Below are 18,308 nucleotides of genomic sequence, written 5' to 3' on the forward strand. Positions count from 1 at the left end.
ATTCTGCCTTTATCCTATTTAATTTCAATCACTGCTTTGTTATTGTTTCTGAAATACTTCTCTTAGCAGGATGGTTGAACCTTGAAGGCTTTTGGGAATCAAGAAGAATGTAGTAATTAGTTTTGTTAGTCGGGAAATTAAGGAAACGTTGTATTAATGCATGAAACAGAATAAGCCTAACTGTAACAGACTTAGCCCATGTGTTGGGTAGGTGTAGTTATTTCCGTGGTTGCTTCAGGCTGTTGCAGTAGAATAGACAATAGACATTCCAGGAAATATGCTCCTTGGACTAAATTACAGATTGTTCAGGGCTGGCTTGTTGCTCTGGTTGTGGATATGTGGGTTAACTACAGGAGCCGACCATTTAGGTATACAGGGGTGTTCATACACAAGCCGTGCGCCTTCAATTTTAGGACCAACCTGCATGTCTTAAATATTTCGGTGGCTGCATAACTTATTTTGATATATAAGAAATGCAAAAACACATGCAAAGCAGTAAGTTACTGTATTGTTTTTGCTCTAATAGCGTCTGGTGTCTCACAAACATGGTTGTCAACAAGTGTTAACTGGTAAGAGCCAATAATGTGATTATGTTCTGATTTCTCGAGCTCGGGGACACTGGAAACACCCAGTTACAAAGATGAGAAAACGCTGGGTAACCTCTTATAACCTCTGATATTCTTCCTAACCTCTGATTAGCTGGTAAGCTCTTATATTCTCAAATACTGAAACTGAAAGAAGTGCGCTAAAATGAGCTGGTAAACACTGCGGATCACCTCTGTAAACAGTCTGCGAGGTGTGTGAAATCACACAGCGGATCTTTATTTCTAGGGCTCACTGTTCCCCAAAGTAAAGGATGGTGTCAAGTTTTAGCAGCGGTGAGTCCCCAGAGTCCTTTGCTCCAAAAAACTCTATATTCATTAAATGTTCTCAGCTCAGGCCAACCCTACTTAATATATTTAGGACCTTCAGGTTCACTTACTCACTGATAGGGATGGGTATCGTTTAGGTTTTATCCGATACCGGTGCCAAACCGGTACTTTTGAAACGGTGCCGGTGCTTAAACGGTGCTCAAACCGGTGCTTAAAGAATGGAGAACACAAAATTGGTCCAAAAACCTCTCATGTTCAGCTGTTTTTTTTGTAAAAAGATAACAATGTTAGCCTTTTCTGCAGCTATAGGGGATTTATGGCATCACTCTTGGCTGGAAGCAGTGCTTAAACAATGGAAAAAAACAAACTTTGTCCAAAAACCTCTCATGTTTAGCTGTTTTCCACTTTTTCTTTGGTCATTTTAGCCTTTTTGGCCAGGGTGAAGGGAGTATCTGCCATCAAACAAGAAGACAGCCGCATGTAACTACAACGGTGTTTGCTAGTTCACCTTACATGCATTAATTTAATAACGTGGTTAGCTTGCACACGAACAACATTAAGCTACTCACGCAGAGAAGAACGGCTGCTGCTGCATCATCATCCGTCATCATTTCTGCTACACTGGCAGGGCTAGGGGCCAGGACTCTACTCTTCGGGTTTTTGGGGGATGTTGCTAACTCCGGGTCCGATAACAGGCACCACACCCGCAGTAGATGTGCTCGGTGTGAGGTCTCGCAGGAAGCTATCAAATACGGCGCATTTCTCGGCTTTTAAAAAAAAAACGCTATGCGTCGCCAGGTGTTTCATCGGATTCGAGGTGTTACCTCCTTTGACAGTATCACAGTATCAGCTTAAAGCACTTGTTGCAGGCTGCTGAGTTTGCATATTTTGCTGTGAAGTACAGCCAGACTTTTGACCGCTTCGCCTTGGGCATTTTTAATCTGTAGCTCTGCTCTAAAAGAACGTACGTACCTGGGCCCGCCTACTATCCTCGGAAACGTAAAATGATTGGCTAGAATCTAAAGTGTATCACAGCTCAGGAAATAAAGCACCGAAATGTGCGCTGCTTTTCGGTCTGGTTACTACCGTTTATGTCAGAACCGGTGCCATCATGGCACCGGATACCGGTACCCATCCCTACTCACTGATGGTGGTGGACTGTGTAGAGACAGGCACACTTGGTTTTGGATGCGGTGGCGTAACTTTAGCCACCATCCAGATGTGTTGTTTTTAAGTGTCAGATATGAAAAATGGGTCATTATTTTGTGGTATTCGTAAGATATGAAGACCAGACACTGTATCCATCCACATTAAAGAGAATGGCTTCTTCTGTAGAAGCCGTTCAGTTTAATTTCAGTGGTGGCCACATAAGGTTCTGTGTTTGAGTATTGAAGGAGGTCATCCATGGAAACTGTTTGGTCTGCACAGGCCTTTCTGGTGGGGAAAAAGGGAAACTAATACCTCAAGGTTGTCACTATAAATCCCTGTGAGGCAGACTAGATGCTTTCACAAGCAGCCTTTTTTTGTCATGCTTATTCACTTTGCTTTTTAAATTCTACTCACCATTTTCTCCTCCAGTGGAGTCCAACAAGAACAAGAGTTAATGGTGTGTTTTAAACTCTGCTTGAATTTCTTCACTTTAAACTGGCTCCCTTTGTCAATTGGTGTAATAAACAGAATCCTCTTTTAACCTGTGATGGGTCTGTGCTTTACAGAAACTGCTTTTGACAGTGAGCACTCTAAATAATGTAGCTTACATTGTGTATATATTTATACTAGTTGGTGTAATATTGCTGTTGTCTTCATGAAGCTTTTAACAAAGCTGTTTTTATTCCTCTGTTTAGCCTGAAGCGCAGATTAAATTCATTAGTACAAATCTGGCCACACATTTCCAAACTGAGAATAGACTGCATGAGGTTAAATGAGGATTAAAATGAGGTTAAATGACTGATCACACCTGATTCTAATCCCGATCTAAGCATTGCTTTAGTGTCAAATGTTTCAGGCTTTGGTAAAATTGTCCTCTGCCTTCATCGTTTTAGCTTCACTCTGTTTTATATGTTTAAATTTTATCAGCTTTCTCAAATTAAGTCTGCAAAAAAGTGAAAGTATGAAAATATATAGTTAAACCCGATGATTTAAGGCAACTACTGTACCTTCTAACTGTTCTATAACTAAATTCTATTTATTCACATCCACAAAAACATTTGTGTTTCTTTACATTTTTTTTTAACATTTTCCATTTCGAGCTGCATGTGAGTTTCTTGGTCTTGGACACAGTTAACGATATACTTTGGCAACAGGTTGACCCCAAATGGAAAAAAACAAAAACAAAACCACCGAATGGGTTCAGATGACACCACTCAGTGCACAGTAAACTCTGAGTTAGGAAAGGAGACGTGAGGGAGAGGGAGGATCAAGAGACTGGAGGCTGAAGGAGAGGGAAAAGGGCACAGCTTTTCACAGCCCCCAGTTATGTTGTTGCTGTAAAAACATCAAGGTTTTGCTTCACAGCAGGACTCCCCAGCCTCAGCTTTTGATGGCTGTGTTAGCCGACCACAACACAACGCCCTTATTTTTGGGGCGAGTCAGTGGATTCAAAGGGGATGCAGGCGTTTAACTTTATGTACAGATGGGTGCAAAATGACTTCTTCTTGTTCTTCTTCTTTGTCTCTATACTACTGTAGAGGATTTTAAATTAAACAATTGAGATTTGATTGAAATTTGAGGGGTTTAACAAAATTATTTTGTTGGCTGTAAGTCCTGAATCTTTTTTTTTTGTGTAGTGTTTTTTTTTTTGTGGGCGCACTGTGAGGTTTTTATATAGAGAGTGTTTTGTTTTGGAAACTTTTTGGCAGTCAGTGACTTCCTGAAGTCTGGATGAACTCAGCTCTGTTGAGCTGCTTTGCCAGGCCTTTAGTTGCTGTTTGTTTGTGGATCTTTCAGTCTTGCGGATCTTCTCAGCCTTCAGTTTTGTATTTAATAACTGAAAGGCGTGCTCTGTTGGGATGAGATCAGGTGGCTGGCTTGGCCACTGAATAATATCATTATGTCCTTACCCATTTACTTTTAATCTAAGGGTCTCTAAACTGTAAACTCTTAACAACACACCTTTCCCCTCCAGATTGTTCTTCACCTAGACGGGGTTTTCTCAGCCAACAAATATTTGTGTGATCATTTGCTTTAACTGTTTGTTGTTGAGGTGTCCAGTGTATTTCTTTTTTTTAAGAATGCACAAAACGTTTTTGCTATTTCTCTTATTTATTTATACTTTACCTGCACAGGCTTTTGCAGAGTTTCAGTGAACAGCTGCCAAATGCAAGTTCAGCACATGGAATCATTATCGATCTTATATCTGTTTAATTCAGGACTGTATAATAGAGGCAAAACTGCAAAACATGTGTCCCTATCCATATACTTATAGACCTGAATGCATGATGCTTTACTTGAATGTTGCTGTAAAAGATAAAACTATGTAAATGGCCTGTACAAATACAGGCCATTTACACATCCACACACTGGTGGAGGCAGCTACAGTTGTAGCCACAGCTGCCCTGGGGCAGACTGACAGAAGCGAGGCTGCCATATCGTGCCATCGACAGGTAGGTGAAGTGTCTTGCCCAAGGACACAACGACCGAGACTGTCCGAGGGCTCAAACCGGCAACCTTCCGATTACAAGGCGAACTCCCAACTCTTGAGCCACGATCGCCCGATGTATAAGAGTGCATGTTTTGTGTGACACTGTTTTGAGTTTGATCATCTTGAAATTCGGTGGTGCTTGTTTGGAGTTGCTGGAGAGGAACATCAAATGTCTTTCTGTGTGTTTCATGTCAAAAGCAGTTGTTGACAGTCCGTCGATCCACTGACAAGAATGCTTTTACTGTCCAGGTGCTTAGACATGCTGAACATGTTGGCCCTGAGTGAAAAAGCTTTTAACATTTGTTGGTTTGGTTTCCCACTTTTTGCATTTTCTTAGGTTTGCGAGCTTCCTTAAAAAGCTTCCTTGTAGATTACAGCTACATAACATCAAGGTTGCTGAATAAGCCACCCTACTGTTTGAATCTGTGGTGAGTTTCTTGACATAAACATCAGAGTGGGTCACAGATTTTTTTCACTTTTTAAAACATGTCATTTTCCTGTATTTATACTTACCTGCTTTTAGAAAAAACATTATAGTGGCTCTCTAACAACAACTTTGGATGATGCTGATGGTATAATATAGTATGCGTGTATAAGTTCATATCTTACGGGTGCCTAATGAGCTCTCAGAATGGACACAGATGAGCAGGTATTAATCTCCTGTAACTTCTCCAGCTAATTTTAGTCTTATCAAATGACTGATTAGCTTTCTGTTCCACTGCAACAGCAATAATTTGCCCTTCAGAGTGCCTCTGCAGCTTTGAGTTCAATCGGTTGGGGTGTTTACAGCTATTTAGCAGGACATTAAAGACCTAAAAGTGTGATTTTAAGGTTTTTTCCCCACTGTCTGTGCTTGTAGATGAATGCAATAATACATTAAATTAAAAAGAAATTGCCAAAGCTTGCTATTCTAATATGGTTTGCATTGTTCAAACTGTGCTTTTCAAAGCTTTCTCTTGCTGATGAATGCCAGTTGTGTTCCCTTTTAACCACAACTGGCATCTCTTTTATTTTTTATGACCTCCCTCGAGGACCTGAATAGCATGTAAAGTCATAGAGTCCTAGCTAAGTGATGTTTTAGTGGTTGGTGTAGAGCTCTTAGTGGTGCTTATGAAGTTTTTTCTTCCGCTCTGTTTTTATGTGTGGCTGTCACTTAGCGAGGTTTGCCAACCATGACTCCACGGATGCAGGTTCTGTGTGTGCCTCAGCTTCTCCTGACATTCATATTAAATTCACTACACACCTGTCAAACCCATATCATGCTGTAGCAGAGAAAATATGAAATGCATGAGGATTTGTTTGGCTTTGGGTACTTTAAAGCAAGCACTTTGAACCCCAGATTTCTGACAAATATATACTGATGTCATGAGCTTTATACAGGCTGACAGTGGAAAAGGAGATGGAACAAAAAATCCTGAAGATGGAGGTCTGTTTAACTAGAGACGATCATCGTTACACAGCAGTACAAATCATAATTACTCTGTGCAGCACTCGTGTACGAATAGAATTATGCACACATTCTCCGGTACCTTTGACAGTAATAGGGTTGATCATGATGTACAGCTCCACTGGTGAACATGTTTCTTTGCCATGTGTGCCATCTAGTGGATGTCAGGTGATATAACATGAATTGATTTTTCCTACATAACTAATGGTTTTTGGTGCACTGCATTCACAAGAATAATCTCAACATATTTCTATAGTGTATATGATCTAAGTTGTAGCATTGCATTGGTTTAACTGTTAAAGTAAACCAGCTTTCAGAAGAGAGACATTTTTTCTGCCCGTACACTAAAATCAATTTAGCCAACCCTTGAGGCTATTAAGTTGTTGTTTAAAAATATCTAGAAATTCACTCAACGCCAAACCTCCAAGTTCATTAAGCATCACTGAGGGGAGCTCACACTTTGATCAATGATTGAATAGAGTAGCTCTGAGTTAGGTCAGCATTTTGTGGTAGTTGTAACCCGCAAAATCAATGCTGCTCAAATCGAAAAATTTCTAGGAGTATATCTAAGGCAGGAGGTGGAGATAACAAGGCAGGAGGGGAGATGAGCGGGAAATTGAGTGAGCGAGTGAGAGAAGAGTGATTGTACACCAGTGCATCATTGGGAAGCAGAGAGGCTGCAGTACACATGGTGTTTGAAACAAGCTGTTCCCAATGGTCATTTATCCACATCACCTCAGAGGTGCTACGCCAGGCGCTACTGACTTAAAATCTATTTTGCGATAAAATTACACGGAGAACAAATTCTCTCTCATTTTTGGCCTTTTAACAGAGTCCTGGTTTCCTGTTGACACCACTAGAGGTCAGTGTGACCTTAAGGTGTGCACACGGAGGAGTGAAGATGTTACGTGCTGCATAGATGGGTAGGAGGAGAGTTTGCAGCATGCTTTATGGTCATGTCCGCACAAAGGCTCCAAGCTGCAGAGCTGTGGCTGTTTTCTGCTTCAAACCAAATCTCCTTCTCTACTTTCTCTTGTCTTGTGCTCTTTCCTTATATGTTCCCTCTTTTGCATTTGAACCTGGGACGTGCACAACCTGTTTATGCGATTTGCATAAGCTGCCTTTGGAAATCTGTGCTTGTATTGCTCTGTCAGTGTGAGCTTGGTGTTCAAAAGGAATAGCTAATGACTCCGTTGCCCTCATTGACGCATGTCAGTCTATTTCAGGCACAACGACTAACGCTCTCATACATGGCCAAGTAAGAACTGATGATCTATGTGCTGGATTGCCCTTGCAACGTCAGCCTGCCGCATGGTTAGTGAGGAGAGTGTTTTTCAGCAAGCCAGAGCACTTTATCCTCGTGCCTATGAACCATCACTGAAGTGTATATCCTTGCCTCCTGTCAAGCTGCTGACAGCACTCTACCAGTGGAGGAGACATACCGGGAAATCAAACATGTGATCTGACCTGATGTGGCAGCAGTGACATTTCTTCAACCCTATCCTCCTCCACCTCTCTGCCCATAATAGGAGCCTTCAGCCTCATCTTTTTATTGATCCCCATTTGGGGTTACCCTCTTCACCCACCTCTGCTCTCAGGATGACAGTAGCCATAGTTGGAGAGGAAACAGTTTGAGGTGGGAGGGTAAGAGTCAAGCTACAGAAGGGGGGGAGAATGAGTTTAGAATAGTGGAGATAAAGAGATGGGGAAAGTGAGAGAGAGTGATTGGGCAGCTGGGCAGAGACGGATGGCATTAACTGGACCGATTGCTGAAGGGACAGGAAGGGCATTGCCAGCCGCAGAAGCTTGTGGCCGGTGTTCACATGACTCTCTGTGTGCTGGGACGCTGGAGAGTAATATAATCTCAGCGTGATGGGGATGCTTGTGGGTGGGGTGGGGGGGTAAATTTAGCTGCAGCCGTAGGCAGGCAGGCGGCTCTGCATGGCTCGGGGGATGTTCACAGCTCTGAGGGGCTGCAGCGGCTACTCTTCTCTGGTTCGCTCTACCCTTCTGGAAGAGTCACTGAGGGCACCGTTTAATCACAATATGAATCACCTCCTTCCCATACCTTTGCAAGCTTAATGGCCACATGGTGAGATGCATTGCATTGCAGTGAGATGGCAGTGGGGGTAGTGCTGAAGATAAGTCGGTCGCACTTTATTTTCCAGCCTCTGTTAGGGTAGCATCTGTTGGCTTGTGCGCCTATTGGATTTCAAAAGCAGCAGCGCATGTCATAAGCTGATCTTCTATGATAGAACAGATTTTAGATGATTGATGTACAGATGTTTATTTTATGATAGCTAAATGAGCTATAAACCAAACATACTGTATGCAGTGAGGGTTGGCATCTCTCGGTAGCAGTGACTTTTGTCCAGAAGCGTCTCATCAGTCCTGTTATTAACACCTCTTTAAGCAAACAGTAATTAGGAGCAAAAGGTGTTGTGGCTTGAAAGTCTGTCAAGTGTGTTGTTCTGAACTTTAAAATAATCACCTTTTCTCTTATCTGTGGGATAATAGATGGTAAATGGAGTTGTACTTGGGCTGTTGTATAGCGCTTTTCAACTTTATATAGACACACACACACACACACACACACACACACTCACACACACACACACACACACACACACACACACACACACAGTTTTATGCACACACTCACTCTGACAGATGTGTCAGGGACAGCATACAGACTGGACAACAGCTGCCCGCAGCTACTAATAAAGAAAAGCTGTTTGTGTTTAAAGAAACATTTTCCTGTAGGGACACTAACGTTTGTAGACTTGCTTATTTGTCCAGGTGTGACGTTCCACAACATGTTGTCATGTTATACTCTGGAAATGATTTTTACCAACTATTCATCTTTTTATATCTATCTATTCAAACACAAGAGAAGTTAAGAGCAGCTTCTGTGTGTTTCTTTAAGGGAGTTCGGATCGTGTGCGTTCCTGATGCCATAAACAAAAAAGGAGCTCATAATTAGTCCAGAGATTTTCTACTTACCACTTTGTACTTTTTATGATCATTTATCTCCACAGTTTAGCTTTAATTACTTCACTAAAGATCAAGTACCTTGGGATGCAATTTCCCGCAGTAGTTCTTATCACATAAAGCTGGCATATAAACATCCAAACATTTATCATTTCTTGCTACGTACTGCAGGGAAATAAAGGCTACATAAAACATCTGTCCGTGGTATTATCGAGTTCTTTGTGTTGTTTATACTCTTAATAAGCATTTCCATTTGTGGAGGGTCATCCAATCACAGTATCTGTTTTGTTTTGGAGGGGTTTTTGCCCGACGCTGGCAGACTGTGATGCTGGTTGTTTATAATTGCAGGTTTATGGCTACGCTGTGTTATCTCAAGTATTGGCTGCAGCCCTAAATAACTAATTCTGCCCATCTGTGAAGTTTGTTGAAACCGGCACAAATGATTTAGCCTTTCAAAGAGGACAGTGCTAGACCGTAAAATGATTTGGTGTTAGTCAAATGTTTTTCAGGTTCTTTTTTTTTAAGTTGAAAAGACTCAGGATGGGCTTTGAAATAATTCTGAAAGTCTGTGTTCTTGTTCCTGCTTGTGTTCGGCAGAGGTACGCTGTCTACTCGGCGTGAATCCTATTTTTATGTCTTGCTTACAACCCTGACCGGACTTCTTAGAACTACAGGATTAAAAATGAGTCTCCATTTGGGTTTTTGTTTTATTTCCATGATTATTTTGTCTTTTTGTCGCACAATCCTGATTTGTGACGCTAAATATTGACTTTTTGTTTCATTGCATTTGGATTTGCTAATCCTCAAATATACGAGAAACACAAGAAAACAAATTGCTGGATTTTATTACTGTTAATGTCTGATGCAGTCACTCACCAGTTGTCTGGTGTAAATTGTTGTTATCTTCAGACAGGAATGAAGAAAACATTTCAAATGCTTTCTCACTTTTTGGCTCGTGTAATAATTTCTAAAAAAGTTTTTTCCTAAGGAAATGAATTTCATCTGCAATATATGTCATCCTGCTTTCCCTAGAATTTGATCTATTTTGACAAAAATAACAATAAAGTGACAGAAAGTATGGATTACAAATTAAATGAATTATTTTCAGTGGCCGAAGCGCTGATGGTTTTCAGCTGTTCCACGTCATAATTGATTTTGACAGAGAAAATAAAACAAACACGAGTGATGTTTTCTCTCTGTGTCAGGACGCTACTGTTCCTGCTGTCGATGCAGCTCGTCTCCATGTAAAAGAACACAGGCATTGTCTGTCATCTCAGCTATAAAATAACTATTTTTTAATGTGTTATTAGCTGAAATTAGCTTTCACGCCTTTCATCACACTCACCAACAGTGATCTTTACTGTTCAGTGCTAAACCTTTCATCTGTCCTAACGTTTTAAGAAACAGTGGTTTCAAACCTGGGATTTCAACTATTTAAATTGTGCTCATGTATTTTATCAAGACCAAAACGATCCGTTTATTTTTATCATACTGTAGCTTCCTGTTTGTTAGGACGGTCACCTCTCAGTACATCACTGTAATATAGTTTAATTTTGTGATTTTCTTATTACAGACAACCCTGCTTCTGCAGTGTTTTTGTTCCTGGCATCACTACAAACCAGCTAATTCCTATAATGAGTTATTGTCCAGACTGACTTATCCTGACTGTGGATTCGGGCCTGTCCAAACACTCGAGCCGCAGGTGTGATCAGTTCTTTTTTGGACGTCTCCAGCTTTCTCTTTCTTGCACTCAGAGTCTGGTCAGATTGCATCAGTTGGTGATTATTTGAAACAAACTTCAGCCCCATGCTAATTATGGTCAGAGGTGCACAGTAAGCTTAATATTCCAAACGCATTCATTGTCTGGCGAAGCCACCATATAAAGTAAAATAAATAATGTATTTCTGGGGTTTGTGACCTTAGTTTATCCACTTCAGATATTAAGGGAAGTAAACAAACTAAGCTATAGGCCTGAAAGATTAATGAAAGGTGCCCAAAAATTATAGCTAATGATGGATGTCATCAGCCTCTCACAAACAGTCATTTAAGTGTAATCTATGTTAGCTGTTTTTAGACACATCACTTGGGTGAATGATTGATAAGCAACACAAAACAGTTTTAAGTGGAAGTAACCCCATCAGCATTTAAAATGTCTTATCAGCTTAAGCCTGTTTTACACAGGTTAGGGCTTTCCATGCAAACCTCCCTCTTATTTTTAACAGTTTAGCTCTCAATCGCTGCCTTTGTGTCCGTGCCAGGCGGTAAATTAATATGCATTAAAGCTAAGCATTCAGGTGTGGAAGAAGAGACCTGGCATTTTGCGGAGAGCGGCGCAGAGAAAGTAGGCTGTGAGTGATGAGGGATGGGACGGATCCTGACACTTTAAGTCAGCCCTTATTGAGTGTGCACATTCTGTCATCGTGTACGGGCCACTTCTTTCATCTGTGTCACACACAGAAGGCTTTAACTCCGTTAGCAACACCCACAACAAATACGGACCCGTCCTCTATGAAAGACACACACATGCACTGTGCTGTGTGTGTCTTTCACTGTAGTCGCTTACCATCTGGGACTACTATTGTGTGGCGTTTTAATAGGTATTCATAACACTCTGATTTATGCTCACATAGTGTTCAACTGATTTGCCATTCCAGAAATCCTATAATAGGCTATTCTTGGCCAAATCTTGTCTCTTTAATTCATCTTTACATCTATTTGGTGATATTGCACAAAACAAAATGATGAAGGTGAAACTTGGCTTAGGAATGATCCTTTGTAATGAGAAAAACAGCCACGCAGATATAAACATGCAGGTCTAGAGAGCAGAATAGTGATCCTGGTCGCAGACATATGGTGCGGTAATGCAGAGCCTGGTGTGTTTCCCCTCAGGAGCACCTGTGGAGCTCACAGAGACTTTAGGTCCCCTAGACACTTAGAGGACAAGCAGCGGCCAGGTGCCGAGGAGACTGCAAGGCGCCAAATACATCACCACCCCTCGCTGTGTGACACATTGCGATATTATGGTGTGCACGTCCCATGTCTTCTCTCTCATCTTTCTCCCTCTCTCATTGCATAAAATAGGTTGGAAGAGGCAAACATGGCAATATTTTAATAAGAGGGACACATTAAAATTGGAGCCATGAAGCATGTCATTAAAAAATGTCTGCTCCAGGCCACCTACATCGCTCCCGATACCTACATGGGAAAGCTATAAAGTGCTTACACACTCACTCTGGATTCATCATTGCATCTATGCAATCCCTCTCTATCAGCCTCTTCGCCTGCTTTCTGTCTCTCCCGTCCTCCTCCTGCAGGGAGATGAATTGGCAGTAGGACTGACTCGGGCTCATCAGTCACTCTGTCAATCCCTGAGGGGTGATCAAAGCTGCAGGACACAACCTGTCCCATTCGCAATGTGATTTAGTCATAAGACAGAGAGGCTCCAGACATCTCTGTTACACACTGTGTCTGTCAGTGTGCAGATGAATAGGAGCTGCAGAGATGGAAGCATTAAAAATGTTTTATCTGTATGGGATTGTCTCATTCTGTTGTTCTGTTTATGGGGGGTAGTAAAAAAAAAAGTCAGAAAGCAAAGTGCAGGTCATGTTGGATGATGATGATGATGTGTGCATGTACCTGGATACTGCTTTCCCATCAGTCACAGGGCAGCTGTAAGAGTGGATGAATCTCTCTGCTGCTGTCTGGCTACCTGCTCATTGCTCAACACTCATCATCAAATGATGTAGCTCTCTATCAGCTGACCTTATACACCCAGCTCTCTAGAATTTCCTGTTATCTACTGAGTTTAATGCAGTGAGTTCCCATCTTATCCTCTTGTCCAACGAGGCAATGCATGTCTTCTTTTCCATTTTTTAACTTTGGCTTCTGATGTTGCACTTCAATCTATCTATCCAGTTGTGGCTCCAATATTAATCTCCCTGCCAAAACAGATTTCCTCAAGATATATCTCTTTTCTACCCTCTTCAGTTGCAAACTAAATAATGCTGAGACCCTGTGAGACTTGAAAGAAACAAAACAAGTGGCACAGAGTGAATTCCAAATTTTCTTTCTTCAGTTTTTCAGGAAGAAATTGTCTCCCTAATGCATACAAACGTGGCTACAAGTACAAAGCTCAACTGCTTTTGTATCTGAATTTTAAAGATTGTCTTATTTTCCAAACCACTTCAGATAATTTTTTAGTGTAGCCTGCTGGTGCCCATTTTACTGGAAACCCGCACGTAGCAGTACCTGTGGAGGGCTCAGTGGACGTTACGTGACTCAGTCAGACAAAATGAAAGTCTTCTGGAGCTGCTTTAGTGCATAATGCAAAGCATTTAGTAAGCTGTTACCTCTCAAAGGTCACGTGCGTATTTGTTACCTTTGGAGGCTCCTACTCTTCTCGTTATGCTTTTTCTTTTACAAACACTACTCTCCCTTTATTCCCTGTTTTTGAGTCCACTGTCAGCCCTACTTCCTTGTTTGTGCTATTCTCACATACATTTTTAAGAGTCCTAAATCCCATCTCTTAAATCCTTCACTCTTGTCTGCTTGCACTTCATCTTCACATTCTCCTGAGTCTGCTGACACAGTGCAGAGTGGATGCTTGACACCTGGGGTTGGCAGCATTTCCTTTCCTGCTAAGTATGACTTAAAGCGAGAGAGGGGAAGGCAAGCGCGGGCGTCACGCTCCTGCCTCAGCTGGGAACGACCAGTTAGGGTTTGTGGAGATCGAACTAGCTGAAGGGGACAGATATAAACATTCAACGGTGTTGTTGTACAGCGTAACTGCACTTATCATGGAAGTGCGTACATGTTTTTCTTTCCTTGAATAAGGGGACAGACTTTATGTTTGTTATGTTCAGTATTGCATTGCCTAAAAAAACAGTTTACTGATACTGTGCAGAGATTTCAGATTGTTTAGACTTTTCCAGCTGCATTAAAATGCTGCTTTTATTAATAAGTGCTGCTACTATAGAGTCAGTTAATGCAGGCATTGAGGTGGATGTATTAAAAATGGAAGCTTATAGATATTACAGATGTAAGGGTCAAGGTGTTAGTGCTATAGGTGAATACATGCTACATTTGTATCTGTTCTGCCTGAATAGGTTTCATATAAATGGGTCAATGTGATCATTGTTACAGACACTGCTGGCTTCTATTTGGAATACAAGCCTTTCATCTTTATAACTGCACTTTATTCCACTTTGTGGAATAAAGCAATATAGGAAAATTAGTGATCAGTGTAAGTCGTCTTATCCTCTCAACGTAGCCAATGCCTTATATAGTGCTACTGAAAAACCATATTAAAGTTCCTTTTATAGCTACCCTGCGCACATAATCGCCTCTGAACGTGGATAGAGCATGAGGGGGAGACACTGTAGGATTGCTTTAGTCTGCTCTATCTGCGTTTAGCAGTCTGTAGTAGTGCTTTGTCCTCTGCACTGCAGTAGGATAGGAGTATATGACAGCCATGTTTGCTAATTATGTTTTCCAAGCACATATTTCATCTGCTGTTCAGCGTTCCCTGTCTGCACTTGTCGTACCCCCCTCCTCCTCGTTCATTCGGCCCATGCTTTAATTCTGTAAGACCATGCCACCGGCTGGTCTATTAGCGTAATTTAAAACTCTGGAAGAGAAATGAAATAATAGAGGTTTTATCAGCTATAAATCCAGTATGGCATTACTCAGAGCAGACTGACTCTGAAAATTAGCATGAAGGCTATGAGCTGCTAATACTACATCTTGTGTCAAACTGGTGCATATCTTGCTGTTCTTTTAGCATCTGTTTATCTATTTTTCACGTATTCTGTCACCCTGTCAAGAAAAATGAGCTTTTCAGGCTCTGTGTGTTCAGCAGAGGATGTACAAGATGCTCTGTCTTTTGCTTGAACATCAAAACTCTTTATGCATTAAATGAATTTCTTCTTTGAAAGTTTCATTTTTTTCTGATTTTTTTTTTTTTTTTTTAAATGTCAGACAGCATTTAAAATCTTCAGGTTAGCATAACAACTGATGATGATATCCCTTTGTCAGCGGTGATCACAACGGTATCGCTTTCTCACTCTTCAACCCCTTTGTGCACAGCGCTTCCAAAATGTCTGTTTTGTCAGACGCACAGCTGCAACTCTCCCTGGCGTGAGTGTGTCTCAACAGATGCTGTAGCATATCTGTGAGCATTTTAGGGTAGATAAGTAAAAAGAACACTGGCATTGGGACCATCACAGATGCCTCTGATTGCATGCTGGATCAGGAAGGAAATTCCTTTAGGACGAGGACTGAAGATCAACAGCTAGAGTCTGCTCGGCCAAGTTGGCATGGCTTCGATGGTGAGCATAGGCAAAGCGTATCCATTTGAAAAACCTACGCATGTAAGTACTGATATGAGCACAAGAGACAACAAATGTGAATCCAGTTCAAACCTCTTGTGATGGTTGTACACAACAACTGGTGTTATATGATGGCTGAGGTGACAGACGCTGAGACTAAACCTTCTCTCGTGCACTGAAGTCACACTCAGCAAGGGATTCAGGAAACAGTGGTGTGGGACTAAAAGATGATATTTTTTGACCATGATGTTGGGAAAAGGTTAAATACACTCAACAAAAATATAAACGCAACACCTTTGTTACTGCTCCCATTCCCCATGGGATGGATGTAGAGACCTAAAATTCATTCCAGATACACAATATAACCATCCCTCCCAAACAGTAGTCACAAATCAGTCCAAATGTGTGGTAGTGGGCACATCTGCTATATTGAGATAATCCATCCCACCTCACAGGTGTGCCACATCAGGATGCTGATCTGACATCATGAGTAGTGCACAGGTGTACCTCAGACTGCCCACAACAAAAGGCCACCCTGGAATGTGCAGTTTTTTGCGCTATTGGGGGTCTGGGGACCCAGAACCGGTCAGTATCTGGTGTGACCACCATTTGCCTCATGCAGTGCAACACATCGTCGCATGGAGTCTATCAGATTGTCAATTGTGGCCTGTGGAATGTTGGTCCACTCCACTTCAATGGCTGTGCGAGGTTGTTGGATATTCGTGGGAACTGGTACACGCTGTCGTATACGCCGGTCAAGCACATCCCGAACATGCTCAATGGGTGACATGTCCGGTGAGTATGCTGGCCATGCAAGAACTGGGACATTCTCAGCTGCCATCTGCCCTGAACAATGTGAACCATGATTCATCCGTGAAGCGCACACCTCTCCAACGTGCCAGACGCCATCGAATGTGAGCATTTGCCCACACAAGTCTGTTACGGCGACGAGCTGGAGTCAGGTCAAGACCCCGATGAGGACGACGGGCATGCAGTTGAGCGTCCCTGAGACGGTTTCTGACAGTTTGTGCAGAAATTGTTTGGTTGTGCAAACCAATTGTTCCAGCAGCTGTCTGGGTGGCTGGTCTCAGACGATCTTGGAGGTGAACCTGCTGGATGTGGAGGTCCTGGGCTGGTGTGGTTACACGAGGTCTGCGGTTGTGAGGCCGGTTGGATGTGCTGCCATATTCTCTGAAACGCCTGTGGAGACGGCTTATGGTTGAGAAATGAACATTCAATGCACGGGCGACAGATCTGGTTGACATTCCTGCTGTCAGCATGCCAATTGCACGCTCCCTCATTGCTTGTGGCATCTGTGGCATTTTGCTGTGAGACAAAACTGCACATTCCAGGGTGGCCTTTTGTTGTGGGCAGTCTGAGGTACACCTGTGCACTACTCATGATGTCAGATCAGCATCCTGATGTGGCACACCTGTGAGGTGGGATGGATTATCTCAATATAGCAGATGTGCCCACTACCACACATTTGGACTGATTTGTGACCACTGTTTGGGAGGGATGGTTATATTGTGTATCTGGAATGAATTTTAGGTCTCTACGTCCATCCCATGGGGAATGGGAGCAGTAACAAAGGTGTTGCGTTTATATTTTTGTTGAGTGTAGTTAGTCTTCACATGTAGTTGGTTATGATCAATAATACTTCCTGGTAGGGCTGGGCGATATGGCCTAAAATTCATATCGCGATATAATTTGAAGCATGTGCGGTAACGATATATATCACGATATATTCTTTTCTTCTGTATAACGTATTTTCCACACTATAAGGCACACTTAAAATCCTTTAATTTTCTCAAAAATAGAGAGTGTGCCTGAATTCTGGTTGTGCTTACTGACCTCGAACCGATTTCTGCGTGCAGAAATCTGTTAAAAAATGTTTTAGTACAACTTTGGTAAGCCGCACTGCTTGATGGATGTCAGAGCATTACGGCTGCCGTAGTGAGGAGCTTCGCGGAGTAATCTGGGTCCAAAACTCCGTCCGCTTCAGGTCCCAAAGTCAAACGAACACTAAGAGTTAAAAACGGTCTAAATTCTTTCATCTTTAATTAAATCATCAGCATTGCTGCTTTATCGGGTGTAAAAATTAAGTTTAACATCCAGGCATCCATGAAAACAGAATTTATTAATGATGATTAATGATGTGCTACGTGATTGCTAGCGACACAGCTATGTTAGCATAACATAAACACAGTGAAGCTGGAGGATGAACGCCAACTTTTTTTTCACTCGATAAAAGTTAACGTGAGGGATTCTGGTGGTCAGGGACAAATGCAATCGCATAGCAGGATGCTATACACGGAGCTGCGAGAGAATTCAACATTAATGAATCAATGTTACGGAAGTGGAGGAAGCGCAGTTTTTGGCTTTCCCCATATTTCAAAAGTGCTTCATGTCTTTGCTATGACTGTTGGCATAATTTGCAGATGATAATGGTTTTAGCCGCTGCGATGCTTTGGACCAAAACAGGCGCCGCTTGATGACACATCAACATGCGCTATCGCGATAGAGCGATATAGTCAAAATCTCTATCGTTGGCCAAATTTATATCGTTTCTATCTTGTATCGTTTCTATCGTGTATCGTTTATATCGCCCACCCCTACTTCCTGGAAAGAAACTGTATTTAGCCACATTAAGAAAGGAACATTGCACTAGCATACTGTGCCACATTCATTATTATTCATCTCTGGCTTCCTTCCAGTGTTTTTTGTCCTGCCTCTCTCCCATCAACCACAGCTGGTCACAGCAGATGACTGCCCCTCTCTGAGCCTGGTTCTTCTGCTTTCTTACTGTTAAAAGGGAGTTTTTCTTTCCCACTGTTGCCAAGTGCTTGCAAAAGGGGTCATTTGACTGTTGGGATCTGTATCCTTGTAGGGTACCTGCCATACAATATAAAGCACTTTGAGGCGAGTGCTGTTGTGATTTGGCACTCTGTAAATAAAACTGAATTGAATTGCTTGCTGGGTTTCAGGTTTGGCCAACTGAATGTCTTTATCTAAGTGAATAAATTGGAGTA

At 42.0% G+C, this 18,308-nt stretch overlaps 1 protein-coding gene across 2 annotated transcripts in view; it reads left to right on the forward strand.

Annotated features, from left to right (window-relative positions):
* The window catches only part of tspan9a (tetraspanin 9a), a 192,921-nt gene that overhangs the window by 18,870 nt on the left and 155,743 nt on the right, over positions 1-18,308 (forward strand). The window contains exon 1 of one of the 2 annotated variants that reach the window (XM_042224080.1): positions 8,670-10,652. The exons of the other annotated variant lie outside the window; for it this stretch is intronic. The gene's annotated coding sequence lies outside the window, so the exon portion shown is untranslated. Of the gene's footprint in view, positions 1-8,669; positions 10,653-18,308 lie in introns of those variants that run through there. 2 annotated transcript variants of the gene reach the window in all.

Source organism: Haplochromis burtoni, unplaced genomic scaffold (genome assembly GCF_018398535.1).
Source record: "Haplochromis burtoni strain Fernald_Lab_line unplaced genomic scaffold, NCSU_Asbu1 Contig_127, whole genome shotgun sequence".
NCBI classification, from domain to species: Eukaryota; Metazoa; Chordata; class Actinopteri; order Cichliformes; family Cichlidae; genus Haplochromis; species Haplochromis burtoni.